Source organism: Magnolia sinica, chromosome 18 (assembly GCF_029962835.1).
Source record: "Magnolia sinica isolate HGM2019 chromosome 18, MsV1, whole genome shotgun sequence".
In the NCBI taxonomy this organism is placed as follows: Eukaryota; Viridiplantae; Streptophyta; class Magnoliopsida; order Magnoliales; family Magnoliaceae; genus Magnolia; species Magnolia sinica.
In genome coordinates, this window is record NC_080590.1 from 23,839,637 (window position 1) to 23,859,310 (window position 19,674).

Here is a 19,674-nt window from a genome sequence, read left to right on the forward strand (position 1 = left end):
AATTCCACCATTTTGTCCATGTTTTCTTATATTTTCGGTTATCAGCAATATTATCAGCGATATCGATATTGTTTCAGTATGCCTTTCCAGCGAAACTTGTAATGATACTGATACTTCGAACATTGTATGACTTGAAATGCGAAGGGTTCATGTGATGTAACACTACATGAAACTCCCATGCCCAGCTTTTACCCTTGTCCAAAACTTTGGTGGGCCATGACAAAAGAGAGACAAGTCAATGACAGAAATTATTTCCTTTTACCATAGCCCAACAAAGGTTTAGATCACAGTGAAAGTTGGGCCCTAAGAGTTTCATGGAGAGCTGCTTCACATGGACGTCTCACATTTTGGGCTTATATCACAGGGAATGAGTTCTAAAAAAGTTGTCTTGATTTCTCATGAGAGTTGGTGTGCAGGTGAGCATTCCTCTCTCTCTCTCTCTCTCTCTCTCTCTCTCACATCTACCCCATCAGTCAGATAAACCATTCCATGATGGGACATGGGCTTAAAAATCAAGTCAATCCGTGACTTGGGTGGTCCACACCACATACAACAGTTGTGAGGGGTTAACCTCCCATTAAAACATTCATAACCATTTATTGGGTCCACCGAGATGTGATTCACAAATCCAACCCATCCATTGTGTGTGTCTCACTTGGATGAGGGGTCATATCAAGTTTCAGCCGCATCCAAAACTCAGGTTGACCCCACAAAGTGCTTTTATATGTTTTAGGCATGTATTCACATGGTTTTAGATGGTATGGCCCACCTGAGTTCCGTATATGGTTGATTTTTGGATATCCTATAATCTAAAGGGAAACCATCAAATGAACAGTGTTGATGTTCGACACACATCACGGTAGGGCTCACACAACTCAAGCACATGGGAAGTTTTACTCTTAAAAGATGTCGCTCAACCAACACATAAAAATGACTATTTTACTGGTGGTGAAATGAAGATATGATACACAAACCCTAGAAAATGCACTGCAGTAACGTTCTTCGTTCTGTACAAAGCGAAGGCCACAATCCACTTACCTAAACCGTTGGTTTGATTAGATCGGCCGTACATTGACCATACCACAAAATTGCCCAACCCGGAAAATCTTAGCCACCATTCTTTGCCAATGGTGTAATTCTCTTGTGAACCCCGAAAGAAGGTTTGGACGTTTGGGGTGATGGTCCATCCTTGTGGGGTCGAACAAGCTAATGGTCAGCATCACTTAATTATATGTCCCACTTGGAACAAAAACTCGAGTACCGTGCATATCCTCGGTTGAAGGAAGATATAGATGCTTGGTCATCTACCATTATCACAAGTTTGTGTTAGGGATGAGAGGAGCACTCACATCATTTTAAAGAGAGGAGGCTTGTTTTTATTATCTTTAGCTCATTGGGCCACACAAACGGATAGATAGGAACCGACTAGTAGCCGGCCCACTCCCTTTTCTGACTTGTCAACCGTGGTGGGAATGCGAGGTTCCGTTGTTTGAAGGAATGCTGATTCCACACGTCTTCGTTGAAATCCTATTCATACTGGATGTGTACAACATCCTGATCGCTCAGCTAGTGGGCAATATTATACGGCTTCAATGGCACAAAAATCAGCCCGGTGGGGCAATTCTCTTGGTTGGATTTCATTAAAAAAAAAATGATCATTTCTCGGAATTGTTCACATATATATAGTGGGGCAGCTAGATGACCGGCGTTTGTACCAAATATCCCACGACCGGCGATCACCGTCTTCCCCAGAGATAACTACTCCCAGGGAGCTCTTCGGACTCCTCGTATAAGTCAAACTTACTATAAATAGTAAAATTATTATTTATGGACAACCTCTATTTCTACCATACTTGTGATTTTCAGCCAAAAATATCAAGTGGGCCTAATTTTTATGTCAGAGCATGACTTCTACAACTCAAAAGGATCGAAAGTTATACTAAAACTAAAACTTATTATTTATACTAAAACAAAACTAAAGTATCAAAAGTCAGACTATGGGAACTAAAACTTACTATAAATTTAATTTATAGTAAAAATAATACTAGATGAGACTTTTGACTATTAATGGGATGGAATCTTGCAAATCTGGTAACCCAGTGTAGCAGGTTGGTTGGCTTAAGTAGGTACTCTTTAAAATAATACATAATATGTTGAAAAACTTATTGAGATACGACTGATTTAAGGTTTCAATGGTTTGGATCTTTTCCACTTCCGACCAGGCCTTCTCTGATCCATCTTTGCCATGAAAGTGTCCGCAACCCGCTCTATATCAATGACACTTGAATAGCAACATGTCAAGCCGATGGTTCAATGATCCAAAACGTTGATAAGATGGGACTCAGTGAGTCAGTGGATGGCCCGTGCATCTTATTTATTTATTTATTTTTTATTTTTTATTTAAATCCATTAGCTTGGAAAATCTTCTTGTAATCAGATATCTAGCCTTTTATTGGCTGAATGGGAACTAGCTGTGTATCCTTTTTATTGGTTGGCCGCCTTATTTAAAGGCTTACAAATTTTCCATTTAGGAGATTTTTTTAAATTTTTTTTTCGTGGACCATTGACTTGAAGCCAAAACATCAACGATTTGGATTACTGAAAAAGGGGGTCCCACTTGTACGGACTAAGGAGAAATGCATTGCACATCTTACCTGCATACTACTGTTTTCAATAAACCTTTTTTTTTTCTTTTTCTTTTTAATTAAAAGCGAATATTTGTCAACAGAATCGTGATTTTGTTAATTAGAAGCCAGATATCTCAAAAAAAAAAAAAAAGAAAAAAAAAAGAAGAAGACAAAACACCTTTCACTTTATTACATTAGAAGCCTGAGCTAGTTGGGGGCAATGGGTCCAGTCGGTCCATGGGTCAAGCCCAACCCGCTTTTGAAGTAGATTCGTGCCAGGCTAAATGGGGAACTGTCCACCACGGCCTAGAAATGTGGTCCATTAGTAAGTGGGCTGGGCTTGGGTTGAAACTTACCCAACCCGACTCTCATATATATATATGTGTGTGTGTGTGTGTGTGTGTGTGTGCGCGCCTGCGCGCGCGTGTGTGTGTTTGTATTATCAAATCTTATGGGCTAAGATGATCCGGCCGGACCCAAACAACACTTTAACAAATTCATAGAAGTATAGAAAGATAGACATGGTGCAGCATATCCACTATTGGGCTGGGTTGGAAATGCCTTTTGCCTCATATTTCCTTCTTAAACATGAGTTGAGTAGTGCAGGGTCTTGGTTACAATTAAATGGGTGGGGTTGAGTCACGCTTGGGGTTGATAAAATGTGCTTGGTGAGGCCACAAAATAATAGGGATTGGGTTTGGGCCATAGTGCTTGGTCCACTGTTTGCATTGGATTTACAAATGTAAATCCCTCGACAATTGTTTAGTAGGCAAATAACATAGAGTTTCTTTGTGGTGCATTATATTTTGTCGCATTTATTAATCATACTTCTAATAAGATTTGGGCCTATGTTGTGAAGATAAACAATCAAGTTTATATAAAACTTTCAGCTTTTTCATGCTAATGTCAAAAGAAAAATAGGTAAGAACTAAAGATTCATTTGGACAGATAGAAGAGGGGAGTATACCTTAAATGCGTTTGAACGTATTATAAAAGGAATGACATCAAGCATCAGAAGACAGGTCTCGTGAGTCCCCAACAGCATGGTGAAGCCAAGAATTTAAATAAAACTATTGAAAGGATTAGGTGTTAGATTTAGATGCGGAATAGCCGTAGGATCTATTGTGCGTTGGATATGAAGGACTGATGAAGAAGATGGCTTACTATTTGCATAGCACACCACCCCTTTCATGAATTTCTGGACGGATCACAACTTAGTGGGGCCCGCTGGTGCACCCGATCACATTATCCAACCTTTAGGCAAATCTAGACCGTTGATCAATAAGGCCAGCCCACCTTATAGGATTCTTACATTAGGAGCATACTTTCTTCGGCCAAATTGTCCAAACCATTTTTGGGTAAGGCTAATAACACATGGCTTGCTGCCTAAGTAACAAGGCCTTCTTTAGTTCCAATAGAAAAAGACGTGCAAAGCTTGTGTCCATGTGCTAAAGTTAGGTGGAGTTCTTGTTTTCTTCTTAGTTGAGCCTGAAATTCAGGCACATCCCAGGCGCATGTTAGTCAGGGAATGTGATGCAGTAAGCATTTGGGTCGAGATGTTCTCCACCATTGGTTACCATGTTGTCCATGACACACCATTTTTCAGTCCCTAATTCACTTGGGAATATGAGCAGACCTCATCTATAATTGTCACCGATTTTTGGGGCTGACAATAATCCTAGAGGATCAAATGCATAGTAAAAAAGATAACGATCTATCTCAAATATGGACCAAAAGGGGCTGAATAGTGACCCTGATTGAACATGCAGATCCACGGAACGGTTCAGATTACTCTGGACCCCACCTTTATTTGACGAATCACGATGCCAAACTTAACTAGGCCCACTGGATCCAGGACGAGAGAAGCCCAGCATTGAACCCTACACAATTTGATAGCATCCAAAAAAAAAAAAAAAACGTGATTATGCAGAATGAAACTATGGCTTGTGCGGAGTTGGAAAACCCGGGGGAATTTGAGAAATGATATTGAAATGGGATTTCCTACTGAGTAACTCAGTGCACTTCTATAATACTGAGTAAACTCTGTTGGGCCCACCATGAATATAATTTGTTTATCCACGTTGTTCATCTGTTTTTCTATCTCATATTATGGGTTGAGCCCAAAATTAAAGCATATCCAAAACTCAAATGGACCGTACCACAGGAAACAGTGGAAATACAGGAAACAGTGGAAATAATGATTTGTACCATTGAAACCGTCCTAGGACCCACAGTGAAGTTTATTTGTCATCCAACCTGTTCATAAGATCACACAGACATGGACGAAGGGAAAACACAACATCAGCTTGATACAAAACTTCTATGGCCCCTTATAAATTTTCAACGGTAGACATTCAATTCACACTGTTTCCAATGGTGTGGTCCACTTGAGCTTTAGATATGCTTCATTTTTTTTGGCTCGAGCAATAAAATTATCTGATAAAATGGATGAATAGAGAGGATAAAATACATAAATCACTGCAGCCCCACAGAGTTTCTCTGTACGCTTAGCCTTATGAGTTACTCAGCACGCAATCTGCTTCCAATGATATTAGCCGCTAGGTTAGTGGGTCCCACAGGCGAATGGCGATCCTCAAAATTGACAGAAAATCAGCTTTGCTTGCAGTTTGTTTCGTGTAATTTGCTAGGTGGGTACGTTTACAATAACCATCCTACCTGTTGCATGCGGACGTATTCCCGTCTCTGTACGGTTTTGACGTTCCCATGGCTATGGGCCCGTTTGGGTACCACTGAATAAGTGACTTCTTCTAGTTACAGCAGTAGATAAGTAACTTATTTGAGATAAATAAGTCTAGTTTAAGATTAATTATAAATAATTTAATTTACTTAAATGTACGTAATCACTTCAGCTTAATGAGTAGAAATCAAGATATGTTACTTGAGGCATAATAGAAGATTGATTTCCAGTTACTCGTTTGTGTTATGGGTGGAGCGATCAGTTGGATGTCAAATCTTTAGTATATAGTTATACTTTCAGTAATCGAAACTGAATATATGGCGGTAACAGAAGCATTAAAGCAAGTAGTTTGGTTGAGAGATATGATGAATGAATTGGAGCTTTAGTGAGAAGTCATGCTTGTGAATTACAACAACGAAAGTGCGATCAATTCGGTGAAGAACTTAATATACCATTCCTATACTAAACATATTGATGCGTACCATAACTTTATTCGGTAAATGTTAGAGAGAGGCAATATTACTTTTGAGAAGATTCACACCAGAAAAAATCCGACGGATATGTTTACAAAAGTAGTTCCTGTAGAGAAGTTCAGGTTTTGCTCGATTTTTCTAATCTTGACGAAGCATAAATGAAGAGAATATGCACTTGAAGCGATGAAGAAATTTAAATATGGTGATAGCATCTTGAAGCAATAAAGATGTAAGATTGAAGCCATGGTGGATGCAGTTACGAGATTTTCGATCGATCGACAACAGCTTCGATTGGATCGAGAAAATCTCAAATTTCTCAGTTTGGTATTTGGCAGTTTTGGACTTGTTCGATTGATCGATCATCAAGGCTCGATCGATTGAGATAATTCCGAAAATATGAGTTTTCTCTCTGGATACTTTTGAGCTTGTTCGATTGTGGCGTCGATCGATTGAAGGTCATCGATAAGAGTCAATCGATTGAATGTTCGAGCAACGGTGCGGGCAACTTCTGCATAAGTGCATAGTTTTGTTTCTCATTCTGCAACTGAGTTATATAAACCGTGTTTATGTGTGATTCGAGTTAATCTGTGAGAGTGTAAACATGAAAGGGTTTTAAGAAGGAAAATTCGTCTGAGGAGACAAGGGTTTTGAATTTGTAAGTTTGCATCTCTTATAACTTTCAATTAATAGTAGATTCGTTGTCATTTGGTGCCATGATTTTTTTCCACAAGAGTTTTTTCATGTAATCACCGCGTTCTCTGTGTTTCCTCGATTTTTTGTTTCTTTATCGCGTGTTTGATTCGTTCTAAGGTTGCTTCCGTGCCTAATGTGTGGCGGTTGCGCATAACAAAAATTTGACCTATTTAAAAATCATTTGTGGGTTATTATTGGACCTTAAGTAAAGCATAGGACTAACTTCTTAATTGACCTGAAAGTCAATCACAGAGGGCCTAGGCTCTGGCTTGACCTCAAAGTAAAGATGTTTTCAAACTAGAACCCGCTCTCAGTTAGTTTTGTAATAAGGTTAGAAAATCAAACACACATATGGGGCTCGGGTGTAAAATTATGCCCATACGGACATGGTGTATTCAGTCTAAAATTCAGCCCAATTAGACAAGTGGTGTTCGAGAAAATGAACAATTAGAAAATATACAATGACTCGAATGACCAATTTTTTTTTTTTTCTTTATCTCTGGTTTTGGCCAAGGCATGTTAATGGAGAGCCTAATTGATGCCTTGCTTGGTTTCTTTAGGGATCTTTTCTACCAAAATGGCCCCATGGCATAGTTGTTTTAAAAGAATAGCCTCAATTTTCATTTCTTTTTTAAGCCTTTGTTAGTTTTTAGTTTTTTCATGAAACAAAATGCCTTACTTTTGACAGATGTGCTCATACTTGCTTTTACTTGTCAAATAAACTTCCAAGCAGTACTCATGATGCATGAGGTTGCCATAATGTGATGGTTAGGACCACTTGAAGGCAGATCCAATATGTTCATTATCTTCATGGCCCATTATTTCAGCAGAAATACACTAACTTCATCATTATACGAGCTCCATGTGACTCAAACAAACGATGATGGTGGTCATTCATTCTCAACTATTTTCTTATAGTGTGGTTCACCTAATTTGCAAATGTGACTCATTCTTTGGCCTATGACCTTTTATGAAATGTTGACTTCAATGGACATAGGAGATTTGATACATACCCTGATGGGGATTTTCTCCTCAAGCTCAACAGGTTGAGTGGCGCTCGACTCAAATTCCAGTGAACAATTGGTTTTGAAACTCTGCGGTACTGGACCAGTCAAGGAGTCTGCTCTACCCGTCGAGGGTCTACTTGACTAGTCGAGGACCCTGCTTGACCAGTCAAGGTTACGTAGATTCATGTTTGGATTTTGTACGGACTGCGTAAATTTGAGGCGGTTTCGCAAGAGGTGTGGAAGGGAGTTGCCTAAACTATAAATAGGGGTCCCTAGGGCTATTTTAGGGTATGCAAGAGAGTTTCCTGAAGCTGTACAAGGGTTTGCTAAAGGGTTTAGGGCTATTAAAGGTGTGTGAGAGAGAGAGAAAGAGAGAGAGGAAGCTTGTGGAAGGGAGGTTCTGCTCGTAGAGGTGATCTACTTCGCAGTGACGTCTCAACGCTTCTACGTCCTCGTGATCGGTGAGATCTCTCCGTTTTCTTTATACTCTTATTATTTATCTACTCCTGCTTGAGTGAAGAAGGTTTGATCCAAGCGAGGTGTGCTTGTGATCGGTTGTAACGTTCTACTTCATAGTGGGTTATTACTCTGGACAAGGTTCCATAATTTTTTTTTTACCTCTTTGAGGGTTTTTCACGTAAAAATCTCTTGTGTAATGTGGTTTGTGCTTTGATTTATTTTATTACTTTATTATCCCATAATTCTGGTGTTTTGGGAGGCTAGATCCTAAGGTTTTTATATAACGGCTCCCAACAAAGTGGTATCAGAGAGTTCAGGTTGGTTGAACGGAGTGAGATTAGTTTGGAATTATGGAAGGTGGCTCATCAAGGATGATCAATCTCAATAGTTCTAATTGGATCATATAGAAGGCTAAGATGGAGAACTTACTTTATTGCAAGGACTTGTATTCTCCAATTCAAGGCATATCAGCAAAGTCTAAGGATATATTAGATGATGATTGGAAGAAGTTGGACCGGAAGGCGATGGGGTTTAATAGACAATGGTTAAACGATTCCGTATTCCACCATGTGTCTACAAAGACCTCAGCCGCTAGCCTATGGCTGAAACTGCAAGGGTTGTATGAGAGGAAGACAGCGGCAATAAAAAATTTTCGACAAGACGATTTGTGAATCTCAAGTTCAAAGATGGTGGTTCTGTGGCTAAGCACATGAATGAAGTCAGCAATATATTGAACCAGCTCTCCGCTATGAAGATGGTCCTGAATTATGAATTACATGCTTTGCTTTTACTTAGCTCATTGCCTGATAGTTAGGAGACATTGGTGGTGTCTCTGAGTAACTCCGCGCCATATGAAAAGGTGTCTACGGAACAGGTAACTAGTTGTCTCTTCAATAAGGAGATAAGGAGGAAGTTTCAGGGGTCTACTCGACAAGAGGCCCTTTGATATAAGATCGAGGGAGAGGAAAGAACAAAAAGGGCAGGAAGGCCCGAGACAAAAATCAAGAGGCAAGTCAAGTACCAAGAAAGATGTTGAATGCTGGAATTGTGGCAAGAAGGGCCACTACAAGTATGAATGTCATAAGAAGAAGAATGACAAGAAAGGAAAAGGAAAGGAGAAGGAAGATGAATCAGATTCCACTGCAGTCGCTTCAGATTGCGACATTGTAGTTATTCTTTCAGCAGATTATGATGTTTGTCTCACTGCTACGAGTCAGGACACCGACTAGATGATAGACTTGGGAGCCTCATTTCATGCGACTCCATATAGAGATTTCTTTATAAGCTACAGGTCAGGTGACTTTGGGACCGTGAAGATGAGAAATTCTGGCATATTGAAGATCGTAGGGGTCGATGATATATGTGTGAAGACCGATGTGGGTTGCACATTGGTTCTTAGGGATGTGAGACACATTCCAGACCTTCGCCTCAACTTGATGTTGACGGGAAGGTTGGATGATGATGGCTATGAAAGCCGTTTTGCTGGTGGGCGCTGAAAGCTCATCAAGGGTTCATTGATCGCGGCCAGAGGAAAGAAGTGTTGCACCCTTTACAAGGTAAGTGTTAGTATATGTAAGGGTGGGTTGAACGCATCAGAAGATTCAGCTATTGACATGTGGCACAGGCATCTAGGTCGCATGAGTGAAAAAAGGCTATGGTGTGTACGCGCCCAGACATAGCATATGTGGTTAGTGTTGTCAGCCGGTATCTTGTCAATCCTCTCAAAAAGCATTGGGCAGCGGTAAAATGGATGCTGCAGTATCTAACAGGCTCATCCAGGTTGAGCTTATGATATGGTGACAGAAAATATGTATTAGAGGGCTACAAAGATGTAGATATGGCAGGTGACATAGACTCCAGGAAGTCTACATCGGGGTTTATATTCACGTTTGCAGGGGAGCAGTCTCTTGGCAAAGCAAGCTATAGAAGGTCATAGCATTGTTGACGATAGAGGCTGAGTACATTGCAGTCACAGAGGTACGTAAAGAGATGTTTTGGATGAAGAGGTTCCTACAGGAACTTATCCTAAAGCAGGAGTAACACGTGGTCTATTGCGATAGTCAAAGTGTTATACACTTGATCAAGAATCCAAGTCAGTACTCCAAGTCGAAACACATAGAGATTTGGTATCACTAGATCAGGGATACTTTGGAGCAGAAGGTGTTATTGCTTGAGAAAGTTCACACGGACGATAATGGGTCAGACATGATGACCAAAGCATTGCTCAAGGGCAAGTTTGAGGTTTGGAGAAACCTATCTGGCTTGAAGAAGGTGGATTCCTCCTGAGTCGAAAAGAGAGAGATTTGATGGGGATTTCTCCTCATGGCTCAACCAGTCGAGGGTGCTGGTCGACCAGTCAAGTGGCGCTCGACTCAAAGTCCAGCGGTCTCGACTCAAAGTCTATCAAACAATTGGTTTAGAAATTCTGAGGTGCTCGACCAGTTGAGGGAGGTGCTCGACTGGTCGAGTGGGCCGCTCGACCGGTCGAGGACCCTGCTCAACCAGTCGATGTTACGCAGATTTGAGTCCGGATGTTCCGCGAACTGCGAAAATTGAGGCGATTTCACAAGAGGTGCGAAAGGGAGTCGCCTAAACTATAAATAGAAGTTCCTAGGGCTTTTCTAGGTAATGTAAGGAAGTTTTCTAAAGCTTTGTAGGGGTTTGCTAAGGGGTTTAGGGCTATCAAAGGTGAGAGAGAAAGAGAGAGAGAGAGAGAGAGAGAGAGAGAGAAAGAGAAAGAGAAAGAGAAAGAGAGAGAGGAAGCTTGTGGAAGGGAGGTTGGTGATCTACTGTGCACTCGACATCTCAGCGCTTCTACGTCTTCGTGATCGGTGAGATCTCTCCATTTTTCTTTATTCTCTTATTGTTTATCTACTCCTGCGTGAGTGAAGAAGGTTTAATCCAAGCGGTGTGTACTTGTGATCGGTTGTAACGTTCTACTTCATAGTGGATTGTTGATCTAGATTAGGTCTCATAGTTTTTATCTCTTTGAGAGTTTTCCACGTAAAAATCTCTTGTGTTGTGTGGTTTGTGCTTTGATTTATTTCATTGCTTTATTATCCCATAATTCTGATGTTTTTGGGAGGCTAGATCGTAAGGTTTTGTTTAACGCCCCCCAACATGTTGATCTAACTTTTCTTTTCGTCAATATAATTCTCATAGGACTGTCCACCGTTCTAACAACTCTCAGAAAATCACTTCAGTGTATTCTTCAAGCTGAGCTACATAAATTCAAGACTGCCCAAATGCAAGAAAAACTAAAGAGACAAGAAGAAAAAAGAAATAAATAGGCATGCAAGCAGGAAATCACATTTTTTTGTAACATTCCATAGCCCAATGGTCATAAGCAACAGATACGACACCAAAACCAGCAAACCTAGCCCCTTCGGCAAATGCTTCAAACTCCTTCACCGTCTTCTTCCTCCTTGCACTGAAGGCATAAATAGCTACATCAAGCTGGAAGATTCCTTAAGCAGCCACATTCTCCTCAACAGTATCTGGTAGTGCCGGTTCCACGATGATCACCTTTACGGATGCAGGGAGCGCATTGTAGCAATTCTTTAGAATATCCACACATCATTCGTCCTCACAATCCGTGAGAACACTCTTCAAGTTATACACACTTCTCGTTAGTATAATTTGTTACGACCACACTGCTAGCAGAACTCATTATGTGGAAATGCAGGAATGAATCTTTAATTTTTTTTTAAAATAATAATAATTAATTAAATGGCAATGCGCTCTGTTGGGGCCTCATTCAAGATTGTTAACTAACCCAGGGAGGGGTTTGGGTCCATGAGAAACCAGCCCAAATCCATACTATGTGCCTAAAGTGGAGTCTCAAATGTGGCCCATGGGTGCCCAGGCATGGGTCATCAATGCCCATCAACACACCCTAACTATACAACCATGAGACATATGATTTATTCTCTACCTTGGTTGTGAAGGGGAACGATCCAATTAAGAGCATGTCAATAAAATTACAGGTGATGTGCTCCCACCTTTAGGTAAGCATGTTAGACGTGTAATGCAACAGGGCTCACCTTGACTAAAATGGCATCTGCACTCGGAATAAACTAATGAATATGTCTCCCCCAACATGCTCCACACCTGCACCCAATATCCAATCTCTTTCTCTTCACTTTTAACCCCGGATAGAAATCAACACAAGGGTTTTGCAAAATATCATGTGTGCATGACATCCATCCTGTTAAAAGAATTGGCCCTACTATGAAGATTGCCTTGTGGCATATAAAGTCGGCCAAACTGCAGGATGAAAGGAATGGCTGACAATGTGACCAGAAATCCGGGTGTGTGGATCGTCTAGTCTATGTGCCTTTCCATCTTCATGCCATTGCCAACCTTCTGAATCAGCGGGATGTCACACACATGGGATGTGTTGAATTGTAATTAAGGAGTTTAACTAGTTGTAATTGAGAACTAGCCATATAAAAATCTATATTAAAACATGGTATATACCTGTTGGCTGTACAAACCAAATTTATCAGCTTTACAAAGCCTTAAAACAACTTAGAAAAACTGATTTTGTAAGAAGGAAGAGAGATATCAAAACAAATAGAAATTTAGAAATTCAAATAGTGTAACTATTTCACTAACTATTTCACTGCTGCACACTTGCTGTAATTAGATACACAACTCCTTTATATAGCCATTTGCACCATCTGTGAAATGAATATAATACCCCTACATCATTTAATGTTCTTAGAAACTTACATAGGTTTTTCATCTTCCAAAACAGCTCCTTTAGAGCTACAATTGTTATGCATGGGGAGTTCAACAGTCACTGGCTGTTGCTAAAAATGTCAGTTTTAGTTTTCAACTCCAATACTCCCCTTCAAACCGAAATAAGCTTCATTCCAAGCATTGATCCAAGTTTCTTGAATATATCAGTTGGCAATGCTTTGGTAAAGATATCCGCCGCTTGTTCAGTAGTATGACAATACTTTAGCTTCACTGATTTCTGCTTCACTTGATCTCTCAAGAAATGACACCTCATATCAATGTGCTTGCTCCTTCCATGTTGCACTGGATTTTTGGCAAGTTCGATTGCTGACTTGTTATCTACGTATATAATGGTGGATTCCTCCTGTGGATGTTTTAGCTCCTTTAGCATGTTCTTCAACCATATTGTTTCACAGACTGTGGACGATGTTGCCACATATTCTACTTCACATGTGGACAAAGTGACCACACTTTGCTTCTTTGAGTTCCATGTGAAGGCGGTCGACCTGAGATAGAATACATAGCCAGTTGTGCTTTTCCTTTCATCTTGGTCACCTCCCCAATCACTATCGGAGTATCCATACAGAATCGCCTCATCATCGCATGGATAAAAGAGACCGAATTCCATGGTTCCTTTGACATACCTGAGGATTCTTTTTGCGGCTAGCCAGTGTGATTCTTTTGACGCTTCCATGTACCTGCTTAGAAGTCCAACACTGTAGACGATATTCAGCCTTACGATTGTGAGATACCTCAGGCTTTCAATCAGACTCTTGAACAAAGTCGAGTCCATGCTTCTTCCTTCTCCTTCTTTTGTCAACTTAAGGCCCGTTGCTACAGGCGTGTTTACAGCACAATCGGCCATCTTGAACTTTTCAAGCAATTCTTGGCATACTTCTTCTGAGATATATAGATGCCACCATGTTGTTGCTTCACTTCAATGCCCAGGAAAAAAGGACATCAGACCCCCGTCGGTCATCTCGAACTCCTTAAACATGGCTTTCTTTAATTCATCAAACATCGGTCGGCTGTTTCCTGTAAACAGTAAATCATCAACATACAAGCATGCGATAAGCATATCACTATGAGCATTCTTTTTTATGTAAATTGCATGCTCATATCGACATTGGGTGAAGCCGTTCTCTTGATGATAGTTGTCGATGTATGCATTCGAAGCACGTGGAGCTTGCTTCAACCCATAGAGGGCTTTCTTTAGTCGATACACCTTGTGTTCCTCCCCTTGTGTAACAAAGACTTCAGGCTAGTCAACATAGACCTCTTCTTCTAGAATTCCATTTAGGAATGCAGATTTCACAGCCAGTTGGTAGATCATCCAACTGTGATGAGCTACAAGTTAGATAATCATCCTCACAGTTTCAAGGCGAGCAACAGGAGCGAAGACTTCTTCATAGTCCACCCCATACTTCTTTTTTGTAGCCCTTTACTACGAGCCTTACCTTGTAGCGATCGATCTCACCATTAGCATTTCGCTTAATCTTATACACCCATTTGAGACCAATGGTCCTGTAGCCTTTAGGGAGTGAGATCAGCTCCCATGTGTGATTCTTCGCGATAACATGGATCTCTTCTTCCATAGCCTTTCTCCAACATTCTTCATTCATGGCCTCTTCAAATGTAAGAGGCTCGTGATCAGCATATAGACATAATAAATTTACTTCCTCAGTTCCTGCATATATGTCATCGAGGCTTCTCATTTTGATTAGAGCCATGGGTGAGGGAGAACTGGATGAAGATGTGTTGGCTGAATTTTGATTTGATGAAGTACTTCTAAGGGAGATGGAACGTATTTCTGGACTTCTGTAATTCGAAGGGGGTGATGTGGGTGTTTGCTCCTGATTCACATGCCTCTCTTCTTCACATTCTTCGGCTTCGACCTGATTTCCTTTGGTCGAATCTTCCTGATTCCACTTCCAGGCTTCTTCCTCGCACAACACCACATCTCTACTTACCACCACCTTATTAGTTAGTGGGTTGTAGAGCTTGTACGCTTTCGATGCTTCACTGTAGCCGATGAAGATGCACTTCTCACCACGATCATCAAGCTTTTTCCTTCTTGCTTTTGGAACTTGAGCATATGTGACATACCCAAAGATCTTAAGGTGTGACACGCTTAGCTTGTATCCACTCCATGCTTCCTGCGGTGTCTTGAATCTAACACTCTTGGTCAGACACCTATTGAGCAGATAGGCAGTATATGCAACTGTCTCTGCCTAGAAATTCTTCGGTAGACTTTTCTCCTCCAGCATGGTCCTTGTCATGTCGAGAATGGTATGATTTTTCTGTTCCGCAATTCCATTCTGCTGTGGCATATAGGTTGCAGTGTGTTGTTGCTTGATTCCTTGATCACTGCAATACTCTCGAAAGGTATTTAAGGTGTACTCTCCACCTCTGTCAGATCTAAGTGTTTTGATTTTAAGATCACTTTCTTTTTTAACAAGGGCCTTAAAATTTTTAAAAATAGTAAAAGTAGCAGACTTCTCTTTGATTACATATACCCACAATTTTCTACTGAAATCATTAATGAAGGTAATAAAGTATTTATTACCTCCAAGAGAGATTGGCTCTAATGGTCCACAGATGTCAGTGTGAACCAACTGCAATGGTTCTCTTGCTCTTTGGGATACTCTGTTGAGGGTCAAATATTGCATAGTAGACCCTAGTTATTACCTGTATTTACAAACATGGTACTGTTTAATGGCCTATTTTAAACGTGTTTGTGTTACAAGGTGGCTTTACAAGCTTGGACTTAAACAGGATACTTAGAGCACAGATTTAATGCTCAGAATTCACCAAGTCAAGGGACAGACTCTAGGGGACCAAGATCGACAGATTTACAAGCCAGAGATCCGAGGAAATCGAGAAACTGAAGCTCAAATAGCTCGAAATTAGTCCAGAATGTAAGATCACAAGGTTCTCAGAATCCGTTTGGCTCAAAAATTCATACATGGCCTGAGGACCATAAATTAACCGTACACGTCAAAAATCAGCCATTGGATCTTGGTGGAGTAGCCCAACGGGCAGGTCAGCCCATAAAATATTGAATTGGGGCCCACCTGATGTATGGATATGCTCCATTTTTGGTCCCAACCGTTTAAATATTGTGAGAAAAGAGATGGACGGAGCGGATTTATTACATGCATCAAGGTGGGACCCATTTGTGTGAGAGAGAGTACGCACTGGATGTGCACTCACGCCAAACATGCGGTTTGACTGCGTTTAACCCACACCCACCCGATTTCCTAAATAGAGACGGAATGTCTCTATTTTCTTTCACGCACAGCCGACCATGGGATGTAGCAGTGGGCCACCATTATCATGTATTTAGATGATCCACACCGTTCATTCACTCCAGACTGTAAGCTTGACCATCGGCTCGGTGATGGACTTCCAGAAGACAGCGGCCACTAGTTTTTTAACTGTCTAAATGGCAGATAGACGGTGTCAAGATAGATCTTGCGAGCCACACAGAAATCGATCCAATCTTGTCATTCCCGAATGGTTTCTCATTGTACATCTAATGAATGGCGTAGATTTCTCAAACATCAAAGAAATATGGGCGCCCCACAGTATTCACTGCAACCTACTTTACGCCGAGATTGCGCGTCCGCAAGTTCCGGACGTTCCGGAACGTTGTGGCCCATCACCGTTGATCGGTCCGTCCATCTAAACGGTCAAAATTGTTCCCACGGTGGGACCGGCCAAAGTCAAGATGACTGAATGGCTCAGATATTGTATGAGGAACGTCCATGGGCCGAACAAGCATCAAAACGCAACTCCTCTTGCGTTTTTGCGTTTCCTGCGCACGTGGCTGTAAAAGACCCACCGACTCCAGCAAATTCCGGATGTTGACACTCCACCGACAGACCTGGTGCTCTGATAAAAGAGCAAGGAGAATTTGATCTGGCGAGGGAAGCAGGAGGAGGGAAGGCTGAGAACGTGGGGCAGTTTTTCTTACAGAGTATTTTTTCCATTTGCTTTGAATGTATGTTTTTCTTTTTTTCAGAGATTTGCTAATCATGTCTATGGTTGGCTAAACCTCTTAGCTAGGGCTAAGAGGTGAAGCTTGTAGAATGATGGGAGAATTTATGCGTGTGTCTTTTGTTTAGATTGAAGGGATTTTTTATTTAATTTTATTATGAAAATATTTTTAGTTTTTAATAGCCTGTTATGACTGAAATTACAATGGGTTTGTAATGGCTTTGAATATTTCTTTATCCTTATTTTGATTATGACGTCAGGAAGCCCTGTTGTTCGCCATTGTCTCTTGGGCATGGTTGGATGGCGGTATCCTTCCTAACCTTCATAATCATCTGATTGGTTGGTAATTAGTCTAATTCTGTTGTTGACTTTGTCTCCTGGGCATGGTTTGGTGATGGAATCCATTCTAATTCATATACTTTTTTCATCTCTTTAAAATTATATCAGAGGAAGTTCAGTTTGATTTTCATGATTCTTGATGCAGGCATAAGATCTCCCTAATCTCTACAAGTGGATCCTCTGAATCCCTAGTTTCCTTCTTCTGAATTCCTTAAGTTTTAGATTAGTATTTCACCATTATTCATCAATTTATATTTGATTTAGATTTCATCTTAGGCTAGTTCTATTTCTACCTAGTTTCAGATAACGTACAGGTTTCAGTCCCTTAGGATTCGACCTCGGCCTCACCGAGTTTATTACTACATCTCAACCTTATACTTGGGGAGTGAACAAGTTTTTGGCACCGTTGCCGGGGACTGACAGTTGTGATTCTCTGAAATTAATTAGGTTTAGAATTAGTTTAAGATTAGAATTTGACTAACTTTAGTTTTAGGTTTTTATTTAATTTTTAGAACTAACTTGTTTTCCTGTTTTGTAGGATCCTGACATAAGTTTCTAAATTGGTAATTCCTTCCTAATTTCTCTACTTTTTCAACTTTTAAAATTAGGGTTTAAATTTTAGAAATTTTCTAATTCTAGTGTTCTCCTATTTGTAGGAAATAGTTTATTTTTAGAAACTTTTCTCTTTTGTTTTTAGAAACTAGGTTAGTTATTTCCCTTTTTATAAATTAATTTTCTATTTTTATTTTTAGCAACTTTCTAATTTTAACTCTTTTAGAATCTAACTTTGTTTCCTAATTTATTTTTAGAAATTTTCTACTTGTAGAATTTTTGTTTAGAAACTAACTTTCCTATTGTGTAGGATTTTAAGGTAGAAATTTCTAATTCGGTAAGCTTTCTCTCTACTTTCTGTTTTTCAGTTCTCTTTTAGTAATTTACTTTCTAGTTTAGGACTTTCTTCTTTTAGAAACTAGTTTACTTCTATCTTTCCTTTTAAGAATTTTCTAATTATAGACCTTCTCTTTAGAAACTGACTTGTTTGTTTTCTTTTGCAGGTCTTTAACTTAGGGACTTCAATTCAGTAATTTCTTTCCAACTCTCTCTTTCTTTCTAGATTTTCTTTTCCTTTCTTAGGATTAGGTTTTGAATTTGATTGAGGGCTGCGAGTATTTCATGCCCAAGTGGGCCCGTGACAACACTCGACGTCTCTTGACTGAAGGAGGATTGGTTGAGGGGTTGACTGTCCATCGCAGGACTAGACACCACTCAAAATTTCCTTAGTTAATTGAAGTGATGGCTGAAAACCAACCTCTTCTACCCCAACCTAGGGTGGAGGACATTCAGGATGAGAATGAAGTGTATCGAGCACTCCCGCCATGTACTTTACAAGATTATTTACAACCAGCGGGGGTGAGTATGCCCTCATGCATGATTTTTCCTGAAAATACAGGACATATGGACATCAAGCCAAGGGTTATCCAACTCCTTCCTAAGTTCCATAGGCTTGAATCTGAAGAACCATACCTACATTTGAAAGAGTTTGATGAGATCAGAGCCACTTTATATTTTCAAAATGTGTCTGAGGACACAGTCAGGCTGAGACTCTTTCCTTTTTCCTTAAAAGAGAAGGCTAAGACGTGGTTACATTCACTGCGTCCTAGATCCATTGGCACATGGAATGATATGCAAAGGGAATTTATAAAGAAATTTTTTCCACATCATAAAACGATTACCCTTAGAAAAGCAATCATGAACTTCACCCAAAAGGAGGATGAAACATTTTACCAATGTTGGGAAAGGTTCAAGGATTTGGTCAGTTCATACCCACAACACGGCTTTGAAACGTGGCGCATTACAAATTTTTTCTACGATGGACTGACATCTTCCATGCGCCAAATGGTCGAAACAATGTGTAATGGAGAATTCATTAATAAAAATGTTGATGAGGTATGGGATTACCTCGATAGTCTTGCTGGAAAAACACAATCATGGGACTATTACCCAAAGTCGAATACCACGTCTAGGCCGACTCAATTAAAGGAGAAAGGTAGATTGTATCTCTTGAAAGAAGAGGATGATCTCAAGTGTAAAGTGACTACGCTCATAAGGAAAGTTGAGGCCATGGAAAGAAAGAAGGATAAGGTTAATGAAAGTGTTTGCGGCATCTGTGATTGCAACATTCATACAACTGAAAATTGTCCTACAATACCCGCCTTTCGAGAAGTGTTGAATGGACAATCCAATGCCGTAAATAATTATCAAAGACCTTTTAATGGACCAACCTCTAATACGTACAATCCTGGTTGGAAAAATCATCCAAACTTTAGTTGGAGAAATGGACAAACTACTACCCCTCAAAGTTTCTTTAATCAAAATCCAAATCAGGGAAAACCTCAAGAAGAACCGGTTCAAAATTCCATGCAAGAGCTGACCCATGCAATGCGAGACTTTAAGCAAAAGATGGATTCAGGTATGACGGCTATAGAAAAGGGGATGCTTCCTGCACAACCGCTCCCCAATCCTAAACCGCAATACGAGATAAGTGATCCCAGCTCTTCAAATCAAATAGGGCACGCTAGATCCATCACCACTCTTAGGAGTAGAAAGATCATTGATAAAACCCTTCCGGTTAGGCC

At 40.3% G+C, this 19,674-nt stretch overlaps 1 non-coding gene across 1 annotated transcript; it reads right to left on the reverse strand.

The window, feature by feature from the left end:
* Positions 1-18,769: 18,769 nt before the first annotated feature.
* LOC131234144 (small nucleolar RNA R71) lies at positions 18,770-18,876 on the reverse strand. The gene has a single exon (XR_009165553.1). It is a non-coding gene; the product is annotated as a small nucleolar RNA R71 (small nucleolar RNA).
* Between the last annotated feature and the right edge of the window lie 798 nt (positions 18,877-19,674).